The sequence below is a fragment of the Vulpes vulpes genome, unplaced genomic scaffold (assembly GCF_048418805.1).
Source record: "Vulpes vulpes isolate BD-2025 unplaced genomic scaffold, VulVul3 u000000652, whole genome shotgun sequence".
NCBI lineage: Eukaryota > Metazoa > Chordata > Mammalia > Carnivora > Canidae > Vulpes > Vulpes vulpes.
Window position 1 is genome coordinate 550,222 of NW_027325771.1, and position 14,520 is coordinate 564,741.

A 14,520-nucleotide genomic window follows, 5' to 3' on the forward strand; every position below is an offset into this window, starting at 1 on the left:
TGGGATGAGCACTGGGTGTTATGCTGTATGTTGGCAAATTGAACACCAATAAAAAATACATTTATAAAAAAAATAAAATGTATTCATTTTAGAAAGAGAGAGAGAGAGGGAGAAAGGGCAGGGAGAGAGGAGAGAGACCCCCCAGCAGGCTCCTCTCTGAGCGCAGAGCCCGACGTGGGGCTCAGCCCCTCACCCCTGGGGTCACGACCTGCGCTGAAACCAAGAGATGGGAGTTCCACCAACTGAGCCACCCGGGGGCCCCGGAGGAAATCTCAGAATTGGAAAAAGTTTCAGGTTAAGATGAACGCTCCTCATGCCCTGGTCGTCCAGCGAAAGACTGGTGGACGGTAAACGGTGGCATCAACTTGATGAGCATTGAGTGTCATTAAGTGTAACGTCTCCAGAAGTTGTGTCGTGACGGCAGAAAGTGTTTGTGAGAGTATTACAGGAGAATAACACGGCGTCGTGGGGTGAGGGGTACAGCCCGGGGGTAGTCCGCGGGGCCGTGATGCGGCGGGTGTCCGGCGGCAGGTTGGAGAGGGTGAGCACAGCGTGCGTGTCAGCTGCACTCAGAGAAACAGAAAGATAGACAAAACAGCTCTCGGAGTCAGATGAGGAATATCAAATTAGTTACATTAAGAAGAAAGAAGGAGAAAAGAAAAAAAAAGAAGGAAGGAGAAAAAAGAAAAGTAAAAGAAGAAGGAAGGAGGTGCCGGATGGCTCAGTCAGTCCTGATTTGGGCTCCGGTCACAATCTCAGGGTCCTGAGATCAAGCCGCATGTCAGGCTCTGCACTGAGCATGGAACCTGCTTAAAATTCTCTTTCTCCTTCTGCTCCTCGCACTCTCTCTCAAAAAAAAAAAAAAAAAAGAAAAGAAAAGAAAAAAAAGAAAAAGAACAAGAAAAAAGCAAAACCCCAAAATGATATATAAGAAAAATGGTTAACAAAATAATAAACCCAAATATAAACTCTGGTTTTATTTGAATGATGATATAGCCCATGTATCATGAGTTTCCTTTTTCTTCTTACTTTTCTAATTTCCTTAAAAAAAAACAAAACCTGCTTCAGAAATTATGAACTCATGGACTCTAAACAGCGTGTTTCGCTACCATACACTAAGAGTGAGGCTGCTACTCTGGTGTCAGATGGGAAATCTTACCATTAAGGGAAATGGGTGTTTTTCCAAAAATCCTGGGCGTTGACGGGGTTGAGGCTGTGTCTTGCCGGAAACCATGGGGCGTAGAAGTGGCGGTGACCCGGCTGCCACCTGCATGCGTGAGCGTCCCAGGGCCGCAGTCACCCGTCACGACCCGCGGGCTCCGCACCTGCAGGGGCCGTGGCCTCGCTGGCCTACGCCCCTGTCCGGGGGGCCAGCTCGTTGTCCCCGGGTCATGCCAGCAGCCGCCGGGCCACCGGGAGCCGAGCCAGGAGAGGCCGGGCTGTGAGCGGCAAGTGCGCGGCAGCGAGGGCGCCAGGAGGCCGACAGCCTGGAGGCGCCTTGTGCCCGGCGGACGGGCCTTGCTCGCCGCCTGCTATGCTCACACCCCACATCGCCCAGGTCCCGGCTGAGCCCCGGGTCACAGATGCCTGAGCGGGACAGACCCTGCGCTGTCGTGGGGGGGGCCCTGCTCCTCTCTCCTGGGACTTGCGGGCAGTGCTCGTAGGCCCCGTGGCCTCGCCTTCCTGCCGACGCTGGCTCCGTGGGAGCACAAACCTCTTATCTTCGTCACCGTGTCGCCGGAGCTGGGAGCGGGCGCCCGCTGAGCACTGGTGCTGCTGAATACTGTCTATCGAGCGCGTTTTCCGCCGCGGTTGCCTGGCGGACACGCCTATGTCAAGCGTGCACTGTCACCGGGTACTGACCTCGAGGTTGGACGCGGCTCCTTGGTCGTGGAAAGGGAGGCCGCGGTGTGCGTGGGTCCTGTGCTGTGGGAGGAGTGGGCGTGGGGCTCTCCTCCCGGGGCTGTTTCCTCCTTAGGTCACGGGCCGGCAGCTCCATGGGGACTGAGTCTTGGCCGCCCGAGGGACGCACGACGGGCGCGCTGGGCTCTGGCGGCCCCGAAGCCCGTCTCTCCTGAAGTTCTTGAAGAATCTCTCCACTGGGCACGCCTGTTACTTGCCATCTCCACTTCCTTGCCTTTGGTGAAAGCAAAATTCTTGGAATTTATCTCACGAGCACAAATCACCTGGGATTAATTCTTTGCACTTAGTAGCTATCGAGCGTGTAACTACGGAGCTTAACGCTCGCCATGTCTATAATCACGCCGAGGTCTTACTCTTTCCGATTAGACCCCACCTGTGCCCTGGGAAGGGCAAGGAAGCTCCCGGGGTAAGCAGCGCGTGGGCGGCCTGACACTTCTGGCTGCGGCAGGAAGTCATGGGCACGAACGGCCTTAACATATTATTTTTCACTGAGCGCCTTTCATTAACGCTGCCCTGCATGCTCTATATTGGAGAAACCAGAGAAAAATGCATTTTGCGAGGGTGGCTGGCCCTTTTCCTGCGATGACACTTCGGCGGGGCGAGGGGGGGCGGATATCTCGTAGTGGCTGCTGCCCTGGTGGTGAATGACTGGGCCTTCATGTGGAACGAGACCCCGGCCAAATTCTAAAGGTGAGATGTCAAAAAAAAAAAAAACCCCAAAGCGCCAAATTGATGTTTACCCTTTGAGTTGGTTCACAGGCACTTTGGGGAAGAAGAGTTTGGAGTCGCAGAGCTTCCTCCTCCTACAGGGGCCAGAGCCCGCTGCCCCCGCTCTCTCGTCATCTCCGACCAGCGGAGTCGTGTCCAGGGCTTGCAAGCAGCCACGGGGCCCGTTGGACTGCGATCCCTGCCAGCACCCCAGGGCGCCTGCCCCGGACCGGCACCAGCATGTCCCTTTCCTAGATGGAGTCGGGACGGAGAGAAGGGGGTAAGGAGGGTGAAGAGCTCTGGGAAGACGTGTGCACCCGCAACGGGCATCGGAGCCCCCGACGGCAGGAGCTCGTGGGCGCAGGTCCTCTGGGCCGCACAGACGAGGGGAGCGGCCTGCGCGGTCAGCAGGGCAGCGTGTGGGCACGGGCGGGTGCGGGTCACCGTGCCAACCGCTCTCTCGTCCCTGCTACATGTGGCATCTCCGGGGGCTGGCCCACGAAGGTGAGCAGGCTGGAGGGTGGCGGCAGGAAAACGTGGGTGTGGGGAGGACAGATGGCCCCTGCCCCGGCCCGGCCCCAAGAGCAGGGCTGCGGGGAGCAGGGAGTCCCCGGGGAATCCGCTGGGCACCCAGGGACTGTTGAGGCGGCGTGCAGGCCCCTCGGAAGGTTTGGAGCAATTTCTTTTCTAGAACCAGAAAAGAAAAGGATACTGAGCTTAGTGATTTTTCCACTTTTCAACTCATTAGGAGTCCTAAACCGCCCCTTATGCACCCGCAAGGGAGCCGTGCGGATGAGGTCGTGTTGCGAATCAGAAAATGTTAACAAGGCGCACCTGGGTGCCCAGGTTAAGGGTCTGACTCTTGATTTCAGCTTGGGTCATGACCTCAGGGTTGCGGGATCAAGTCTTGCCCTGTGCGGCGCTCCAGGCCAGGGGGGGCGGCTGGTAGTCTGCTTGAGCTTCTCTCCCTCTGCCCCTCCCCCCCTCAAACAAATACATAAATAAATCTTTTTTTTGAAGCGTAATGAGAACTTCTGTGTGGGAACCTTGCAAGAGCCCGTGAAGGATCAGAGGCACTAATCTCGTCTGCATCGGTTGTTCTGAATCCAGAACCTCCCTCAAAGGTCACATTTCCTTGCTAATGGAGGGAGTGAGACGGGAAGGCCAAGCCCATGGTCTCAGGGGCCCTGGTGCAGGACTCGCCCACCGCAGAAGGGTTTGGCTTAGGACAGGGAGGCCATGGCTTTCTTTTTCAAGTGTGATTTGGGGTACGGGGCGGTTTTAGAGAAGGACACAGACCGGATCCCTGGGTGGCGCAGCGGTTTGGCGCCTGCCTTTGGCCCAGGGCACGATCCTGGAGACCTGGGATCGAATCCCACGTCGGGCTCCCGGTGCATGGAGCCTGCTTCTCCCTCTGCCTGTGTCTCTGCCTCTCTCTGTCTCCCTCTCTCTGTGTGACTATCATAAATAAATAAAAATAAAAAAAAAAAAGGACACAGACCATTTAGGACGCGTAAGAGCCGAGGGTCTAAAAACGGGTTCTCTTCAAATGTCTTACTTGCACGTGTGCCCCTGCAGAGGCCGTGGGGGCCCGGGCAGAGGAGGCCCAGCATCTGAGGATCTGAGGACTTCTCGCCCTGGGGCCAGTGTCCAGCAGGCACCCGAACTGCCCCTCGAGCCCCCCCTTCCCCAGCACTTGCTCCTCCCAAGACCCTTTCCCCATAGAACGAAGCACATCCCTGACCGGGTGGGAAAGCTCCTCTGAACCAGGGTGTTTGCTGACCTCATGCTCTCTCCCTCCCCCCAGCCCCAGGCCCCCACGCTGAGCTCCCGGCCAGGGCCCTCGGGGCTCCTCCCCGAATGTGCGATGCCCTTTTCTGCCGATGCATCCTTGTTCTCCTGGTTATGGGGTGTTATCCTCCCGGCAGCAGCCTCCCGCTGCCTATTAGGAAAGAGCTCGACTCCCGCCTTCAGGGAAAGAGCACTTCCCCCATTCTGTCTTCGGTGTCTGTACGTCTTGCATTAGCTTTGCCTAGACCAGTGTTTGGCTTCTTCTTCTTCTTCTTCTTCTTTTTTTTTTTTTTTTTTTGCATTCCCCCAGCACAGCACAGGGCTGGTTACGTGGTGGTCAAATGATCCGTCTAAATAGTTCGAACCCACTGGCAATGGGAGACGCACACGGAAGCTCCAAGAAGGAACGTTGTCCTCCCCGTGCCTGGAGAGCCCAACCCTCCCGCTGTGCCTGGGAAACCAAGGGAACAAGACACGTGTGCTCTCCACCTACCCTAACTGCTGTGGCAGTGGCCTGCGGTGATCGGTGATCGCAGGTGGGCTTCTGGTGGCCGAGCAGCTGTAAAATCCGCAGGGCTAACCTCAAATTATCCTTATTGACAAAGGCAAATAAGTATCTCCTTTTGTTAAAAGAAAAAAAAAAGTTTGCATACCCAAAGCATTTTTAGGTAAATGAAGACCTTACTTTTTTTTTCCCCCCAAAGGACCTAAGGAAGAATTTGGGTCACCATTGTCAGTAGGTCTTTGTGGCAGGTCCCTAATCTTTCTTTTTCAAATTTCCTTCAAAGGATGGTTAAGGAGTCTTTAATTAACTATTAAAACGGGTGTTCTAACACGGAGGACGAGATTTAGAAAATCCCTTTAATTACTGGAACCAGATTTTCTCCTGATTTGTAAATACCAGTTTACTCCTCAACCAAATTGGGCTTTCATTAAACCGGGGGGTTAGGGGGTCGGAAGCCCAAATACCGGGAAGTGCTTTAATTTGCATCAGCCCCAGTTTCAATGAAGTTGGTTTAAGGGTGGGGATGAGAGACTCTTACCGTTTATTGTTTAAACTGGAAAATCAAGCAAAATGGGATTTGCTTTCCATGCAGGAACTCATGGAAATTAGACACACCCTCGCCACCTCCGATTTATTCAAATGCCATTGCTATAGGATTACCATGGGGTCCCTCCGTGGGATGAGTTTATGAAGCAGCCGTGCGGTTCTTTCTTTTTTCTTTTTCTTTTTTTTTTTCTGTTTCCCCCCTCTGTATACATTAATTAGGCAAAACTCGGCTTATGGTTCCAGTGACAAGGAAAGAAAAACCAGAGCTTGCCCCACACCTCCCTCAATGCAACGTTGAACATCCAATATGGTGCACAGTTTGTTGAGAAAATAAGGTGCATGTTTTGTCATCCCCCTTATGGATTTCAGTCAACACATGGAGGTGTTTGAAATGATCTGCTAATCCAGTTTCCTTTCCTTGAGCCATCTGGTTCGAATTCTGTCTACCTGCTCGGAGTGCTCCAGCCTCGTCCGCGCGTGTACGTACCAGGAAGTCACAACTCATTAACAGTTTAGGGGAAATCCCCGTGGAAAGACACAACTTTACTATTGTGGTAGGTTTCCCCTTGGGAGAAAATTAGATAGGACTTTGATGTAAACCAAAGACACTTGAGGCTCTGGGGAAGGCATGAGGGGTCCTGAAAAAAAAATCAAGCCACTTTAAAAGCTTTTTTTTTTTTTTTTAAATGAGAGCGAAGTTATTAGCCCGCCCATACGCCCATACGGTAGCTCAGCTAGCGGTGCTCAGGTGACGTGACGCGCAGGATGTGGCCTTCCTAGTTCCGGGAGGGGCTCCTTGATCTGATTTTAGGAATGAGCATCCAGCTGTAGTGAAATTACCGGGCAGCTGGCTGAGCCAACAGACCAGCTCAATCTTCCTATGGCTTCCATTCTGGAGGCTGGGAAAACTCAACACCCTGTTATCCAGCCTCCTTGATGCGGGGCGTGTCTGTGTCACATGGTTTTGGTCAATGAGCTATAATTCGAAACTTGTTTGGTGCTTCTGGGAAATCTTTGTTTCCTGATTAGAAAAAAAAAAAAAGAAAGAAAGAAAAGGGGAAGATATCATTGGGCCTACTTCCTTCTCTTTCCGAGACCCCATATCACTGGGCCCACTTCCTACTCTTTCTGAGACCCTATATCATTGGGCCCACTTCCTTTTCTTTCTGAGACTCCATATCATTGGGCCCACTTCCTTCTCTTTCCAAGACCCCAAAGGAAAGACTGAATGCAGATGTGATGTCTACAACAGAGGCGCCCATTTTATGACCCTAAGAGAAAGTCTGAACATTGCAGGCATCAGACTGATTATAAGACAAAGACCCAAACCAGCAGTTGCCTCCCTCTAGATCTCTTTGCACCTAACGCCCATAATTTTTACTCGAAGCCGAGGGCAGTCCTACCCGATCAATGTGAATCCCATACACTTGCTCGTTTGTGCCCAGAGAAAGGTCTTCCTGGGATGGGGGACTCAGTCAACCTCCCCTTCTCATTTTTTAAAAGCACTTTCTCCAGCCCCGCCGGTCTCGTCTTACACGGCGCTGGTTCAGAGGTACACGCGAGTCTATAGAGTTTGACGTTTTAGCCAAAATCGAAAATCTGTGGCGGCGGGGAAATAAAAAGAGAATCCTCAGGAACAGATGCAGATGGTGCATTTCCTGATGTGAAATAGAATATCTAAGAGAATAAAAGCTGTCATAAACATTTTCACTTTTCCTGAACTGGATTTTGCTTTGGCTTTTGTTTTTTGTTTTTTCCCCTTCAAGAGCACTTCTCACTGACCTCATATGTGGGATAAAATGGAAAATAAGGCCGCACAGATCTGCCTGTGTTCTTTTTTTTTTTTTTTTTCCCCTAGAGGTGCGCTGCTCAAGGACAAAGACTCTTTTCTGAGACGAGCCTTTGCTCTGTCCTGGAAAAATCCCAGAGACAGACCCCGATGGAGCAGGTCAAAGGCCCATTTCAGCAGAGGCGCTGCAGGGGCAGGAAACGCTGCATTTCCTCTTCCCGGATCCGGATCTGGATCAGGGGCAGCTGTGGGGCCTCTCCTTTGGCCTGGAGGTGGGGGTGCAAGCCCTGGAGACCAGGCTTCCCTGCTAAGCTTCTGGTGCTTTCTAAGGCCCTGCGGTGACCCGAGAGCATCCCCTAATGCAGTTTCCTGGGGGGATAGGGGTGGACAAGTATCCGGGGAAACGCAAACCATGCTGCTTGAGCATCTCAGCGAGGATTTCGTGTCCAGGGTCCCCCCCCCCCCCACTTGGCAGCACGCTGGACTGTCTGGGGTCTTCCTTTTGGCTCAGAGAGGCCTCCAAGGGCAGAAAGCAGTTCTGGGGGAGTGGGTGGTGTGTGGGCTGAGAGGGGTTCAGGGTGCAGCCACCTGCACCTGCCCACCTGGGTGAGTCCTTAACCCCGCGCTCCGGGACGACGTTCAGCATCTGCAGACCCTTCTGGAAGGACTCGGAGGCGGAGGGGTCCACCCCTCCTCACCGGCAAAGCGAAGTCTACCTTTGGGAAGATTGACAACACTTCGGAGGGTTCGGCGCCGTCTACGCGGGCACAGAGAGCCCTGGCGACCCTGCAGCTGTGTTTTCCGGAGCCTCATGAATTACCCGTCACGTTCACGTAGACAGATGATCGCTTCCCCTTTTCTGTTTGGTCTTGAAACAGACCCTTGGCTGAGTCCTTTGTTGGGAGAGACAAGAATTTGAAAATGATTGTTTGATTGTTCTCTCTCTCTCTCTCTTTTTTTTTTTTTAAAGAAATTACTTTCTTTTTCTGCTGCTTCCTTTTTATTTTATTTTATTTTTTTATTTTTCTGCCAGCTGGGATGATCCATGATTAGGATCCCCATTCTTTTCAATGGCCCGAAAGCACTGCGTATGCTGACAGCTTGCAAATTAGACTCTCAGCCCGGAACTTTCTTTCTGAGCTCCGAGCCGGTGTGTACACCTCCCATCCCGGGGTGTCCCGGAGGCCCCGCGGACTCATCACCGTTACTCGTGCTCCCCCTCCCACACTCGATCCCCAAAAGGGCTGCTGTCCACCCCGACACACATCTGTTACCCCCCCTCCCCCGACTTTCCCATCCAGCTGTCAAGCCTGCTCCACACTAGTTCCCAAAGAGCCTCCCTTTCCCCACTGTCTTTCCCTCAGTTCAGCAAAGAATTTGGCTTTGCTCACCGTCTCTCAAGATGGGATTTTCCCAACGTTGCCCGTGTCATCGGCCACCTGCGAACCCGCCCGGGCAGGTCCCCAAACCCCCTCTGTTGTTTCCATTGCTCTGTTCCTGTCCCTTTGGACGTGCTGTCCTGCTGGCGTCCTTGCCTGATAAGCTTGAGCCCGGGTCTGGGGCCGGAGACCTCCGTCAAGGCTCCTCTCCTTGGAGCCTCCCCCAAGCAGACACGGCCGCTCTTACCCTGTAGCCGTGCAAGCCCCTCGTTGGGATCTCCGATTTTCAGGATGTCTGAGGGGCTCAGTGGCTGAGCATCTGCCTTGGGCTCTATTCCTGACCCCGGGGTCCCGGGATCGAGTCCTCCTTCGGGCTCCCTGCATGGACCCTGTTTCTCCCTCTGCCTGTGTCTCTGCCTCTCTCTCTGTGTCTCATGAATAAATAAATAAAATCTTTAAAATAAAGCAATCACTGATTTTCACCTGGGCATGCAGATCATGAGGAATCACGCAAGCTTGCTGGTTTGGGGCACGTCGTTACGCAGCAAAAGCAAACCGATGCAGCCTGGCACGTAACAGCTACTTCATGAGTATTCGGTGAATCAGCCAGTCGTGACAACGTGCAGGTATTTTATTTTCCTCCACAAGATGAAAGAAAAGAAGATAATATTTGTGATCAAGTTGCCTGACTTAGAAGTTGACTTATGGAGAGGGAGGTCACTGGGGGACTGCCCGGGACCTAGTCGTTCTCTGCTGGGCCCTCCTGGAGCGGCCGGTGTACAGATGGCAGTGGGCGGATGGTGCCGCCAGGCCCTTCCCCACAAGCATCTGTGATGCCCTGGACGCCAGCCTCACAGAACTGTGACCAGATGTCACCCGGCTGGCATCTCACCTCCGGAGCCAGCCGAGCATCTGAGACGGTTTATGATGATCGAGTGTCAAATTATCCAGCACAAAGCCCGACACAGACTACGTACTCGCCGGCTGTGAGTCTTGTTGTCCCGTGGTTTTTTTAAAAGGCGAAAATACAAAATTAATGCTTTCTTGAAAATCCGTGCATGGGGTACAGAAGAGGGCGGTGGCCACGGTGCCGGATATTTCGCGTGCGTGCTGTTGCCTCTCTCGGAGGCAAGTCGCCCTCCACCCACCCATACAGTTCCTCTTTCTCCTGCACCCCCCTCCTCTCCCACTCCTTGGGCTCCTGCTGCTTCGCCGATGAAGAAGCTCTAGTTTCTTGTATTGTGCGGAGCCCTCCTTGGTTCTGCTCTGCGACCACTCAGGCTACTTTCGCCACATGAGCCGAAGGCAGGTGTCCTCTGACCATATCCCTGTTCTCACTGCCGTCGGGCTCCCATCCTCACTGCTGCTGCGGCTCCTGTGAAGGTCAATCCTGGCCTCCCAGCTGCTGCATTCAATGGAAAGTTCACTCCTTCTGTAATTTGCCACATCTGTTGCCACCAAACCTCCTCCAGTTCCCTCTCTGAGGCCCTACCTCCTCCTTGCTGCTGTGACATCACTCTGTCCTTGTTGTCTTCCTACCCTTTGGACAGTATCTTCTCACTCTTTGTCCTTTCTCCTTCCCAGATATTGATATAAAATCTTACCCACCCTTTGCAACCCAGCGGAATTTCTACTTCTTCCAAGGAAATCAAATCCCATTTCTATACTTACGGATCGTAACTTACTCTATTATTCTATGTTAATATTATTAGTCTAATATTATTTGCAGAAGGCAGCAGCATCTTTTGCTCATCGTGCTGAAACGGGCAATTCACTCTGGATCGAGAGATCCCAAGTTGGCTGGGGAGTTGAGGAGAGCAGTTGATTTACTCATTTTTTTGCAGTGTGGTCAGTTCACCGAAACCAAGCCGAGCTGTGCGCAGAGCATGAGGCATGCGTCGGGCCTAGAGATGCACGGGTGAATAAGGCTCGATCCTTACGTAACCTCAAGGAGCTCTTAGTTGGGCTAGAACCAGCTGGGGTGTGAACTACCGAAACCCCATACTTGATGCTCACATGGCTGGTCTGGTGACCTTTGGTTGGTTGAAGCAATAATTCCACGTGTGGCCATAGTTACACAATTTGAAACTACGGCGGCCTGAATCTTTGGGGTGACTGTTCTGCTCGTGCCGGTAAGAGCATTCCCAGATGCTTTGTGTCCTAACACCTCCTGCTTCTTCGTGGGCACAAGGCTGGTTTTGTCGGCCAGATTTCCGCAGCTACCAGGTTTGTTCTTCTAGGAAGTTTGGAGAACGTGTCTCCAGATGTTGCTTTCCTGAGCAACCAGGTGACCTCTACATAGAGAGAGAGATTGAGGCAGAGACACAGGCAGAGGGAGAAGCTGGCTCCATGCAGGGAGCCCAACGCGGGACTTGATCCCGGGACTCCAGGATCACGCCCTGGGCCCAAGGCAGGTGCTAAACCGCTGAGCCCCCCGGGGATCCCCGAAGAGAGTATATTTTGAGGAGAACAGTAGTTACAGGGACACATCAAATAAATCTGGTTTAAGCCCCACTTTTTCCTGGAAGAGTTTCAACGCTCGATGGGCCTTTCTGTCGCTCCCGTGGCCCACGGGCTACTGTAAAACATTCTGCTCTTGGGCTCCGATGAACCTCTGACTACATGGATTCGCTGTCTCTCTCTTCCTGCCCCACCCCCATTCCTTCTCCTTTTCCGTCCCTCCCTCCCTCTCTCAGAAAATGATATGTATTTGTTTTGTAGCCCCCCCGAGGAGATTTTAATGGGTTTGAGCTTAGGGACCATGCGTTACAGATTTTTGGGAAATGCTCCATTTCTCGCAGTGCCTCGCCCGTGCTGGACGCAGAGTCTTGTTTCATAAGAACTTGATCGATTGCATGAAAGGGAGAGTCGGCAAGGCTTGTAGCGTCAGCCTCCCGAGCTGTGCCGGCAGGGGAGGTTCAAGGCTCTCTGCTCAGTACGAGCCTCTGAGAAGATTCTTACAGATGACCGGTGCTCTGGTTAGGTGATCACAGTGTGGTTTGCCCCAAAACTTGGCCACTGGATCTGTCGCTACTGTGAGTGGAGGTCTTTCGTGGCTGGGTTCGGGAAGAATCAACAAGCACAGAAGAGGACGACAGACTGCCTTTAGAGCACAGGTGGGGCTAGCTTCCCATTGTGCTGGGGTAGCAAGTACTTTATGTCCCCAACACCGATTTCCCCCCTTTTTGTCCGGGTCCTAAAGCTCTCTGGGGTCCAAGGATGGCCACAAGGGTAACAGAAGCATCACTATTCAAAATTTCAAGCAACTCGGTGATGATGTACAATTTTCCTGGAGAATGAGTCCATGGCTTTATGTTCTTCAAAATGCTAAGAAACACTAGTTTAGCCACATCATGAAATGTGCTACGCACGCTTTCTTGGGACTGGTTTGTATGGGAACATGCACGGATCTTACAAGAGACATGGGAACGAGCAGGCCATTTGGCTTAGGGCCTCAAGCTCAAGAGCAGAGGTCAGATTTTGATCTCTTAAGAGAAGACTTAACTTTTTTAAGAGCAGTTTCAGGTTCATGGGAAAAATAGGAGAAAGGTATGGAGAGTCTCCGGCTCATGCACACAGGCATAGCCTCTCCCATCATCGACACCGCCGCCGCAGTGGCACGTCTGCTACAGCTGATGAACCCACAGCGACGCACCATTATCACCTAAAGCTCCCAGCTTGTATTAGGGTTCACCCTTAGGGCTGTGCATTCTACGGGTTTGGACAATTGTGTCCCCCGTTACAATATTATCCACAGTGTGTTCAATTCCCCAAAGGTCCTTTGTGCTCTGTCTGTCCGTCCCCCCCAAACCCCCACCTTTCCATTAACTCCTAGCAACCATCGATCCTTTTAGTGTCTCCAGAGTTTCTGTTTTGTTTTGGGTGGTTTTTTTTTTTTTTTTTTTTTTTTTTTTGCGTTTTCCAGGATGACATATGCTTGGAATCATATAGTATGCAGACTTTTCAGATTGTTTTCTTTCACTTGGTAATATGCGTTTCAGTTTTCCATTATACATCTCTTCATGGCCTGATAGCTCATTTCCTTTTAGCACTGAATAATATTCCATTGTCTGCTTCTACCCCAGCTTGCTTATCTATTCCCCCACGGAAGGGCATCCTAGTTGCTTCCAAGCTTTGACAATCCTGAACAAAGCTGTTACAAATGTCTGTGTCAGGTTTTTGTGCAGTCCTACGTGGTCGATACCTTTGCATAATAACCAAGGATTATGATCGTTGCGTCCCAGGACAAGAGAATGCCTAGTTTTGTAAGAAACCGCCAAACTGTCTTCTGAATGGCTGCACCATTTTGCGCTCCCACCAGCGATGAATGAGAGTGGGCATGTTCCCCGTCTTCACCAGCCTTCGGGGGGGTCCGGGTTCTGCATTTCGCCCATGCTAGTTCACGTGCAGTGGTAGCTCGTCAGGGTATTTACATTTCTCTGGTGACCTACGATGCAGACCATCGTTTTATGTGCCTACTTGGCATCCACCAACGTTCTTTGGTGAGGTGTCTGTTAAGGTCTTGGGCCTATTTTATAATCAGGTTGTTTGTTTTCTTATTGTTGAACCATAAGAGTTCTTTGTGTATTTTGCCAAATAGTTCTTTACCAGATATATCTTTTGGAAATATTTTCTTCCAGTCTGTGGCTTATCTTTCCATTCTCAGAGCATAAATTTTTAATTTTTTTAACAAGATTTTATTTATTTATTCATTAGAGACACAGAGAGAGGCAGAGACGCAGGCAGAGGGAGAAACAGGCTCCCTGCAGGGAGCCCGATGCGGGACTCGATCCCAGGACCCCGGGATCCTTCCCTGAGCCAAAGGCCCAGAAAAATAAAATTGTGACATCCCAGTCCTGTGGCTAGAAGGATCTCCGACAGAGCTCTAGAGGTCATGGGAGCCAATCTTGGCACAATTAGAGATTTTCTCTTTGCTTCCACCTTAAGCCAGAAATTCTTTCTTATTAAAGAGGGATTGAACTGCCCACCCCTTCCCTTTGCTGAATAACATAAGAGAGTGCTTAGCCGGGGAGCAGGAACTACAACATTATCCAGCCGCTCTTGGGGTTAACAAGCAACAAAACCTAAGAACTCCATGTGCTTGGAAACTAGAGTCCCCAGGCAGGTGGGATATACCAGGCAGCACCATCATCAACTTGGGAAACACAGAAGAGGCTCCATGTGGGGACCAGTCCTGGTTAACGCTGGTTAACACGAGGAGAGAGTTTGTTACTGGTTTTGCACGAACGAGAAATTGAAACTGCAACCATAAACCCGAGCACTTCCATATCCTTTATGCTTCTATTAAATACACACAAATCTCTAATACCTAAACTGTACATGATTCTCATAGACAGTGGGTTCTTTTGCTCCCTGCAAAAGTATTTTGTTGTCCTCATAAAATCATGAGTTAAGGAGCTCTTAGGTAATACTACGTTGAGGTGTCGGATTTGCTAGATCCTCCAGGATGATGAAAGCCAACTTCAGATTTGAGAGGGGGCAGGGGTGCCTGGGTGGTTCAGTCCATTGGCGTCGCCTTTGGCTCAGCTCATGATCTCCGGGTTCGGGGATCGAGCCCCGAGTCAGGGTCCCCGCTCAGCAGGGAGTCTGCTTCTCCCTCTCCCGCTCCCCTCCGTTTGTGTTCTCTCTGTCTTTGTCAAATAAATAAATAAAATATTAAAGAAAAGAACTCAGAGTGGGCAAATGCAGGGATGCGTATCTCCTTTCAGAACTCCACCTTAGCAAGGCTCGTTTCTGTCTGGGTTCACTTCTGTTATGCAGCTTTAAGGTTGTGGCTACCACGTTGACTATTTCTGTGAGCTCAGAAATCTTATTTTTTTTCTCTACTACTACCTTTTTGAGTTTTAGTCCCTTTGGTT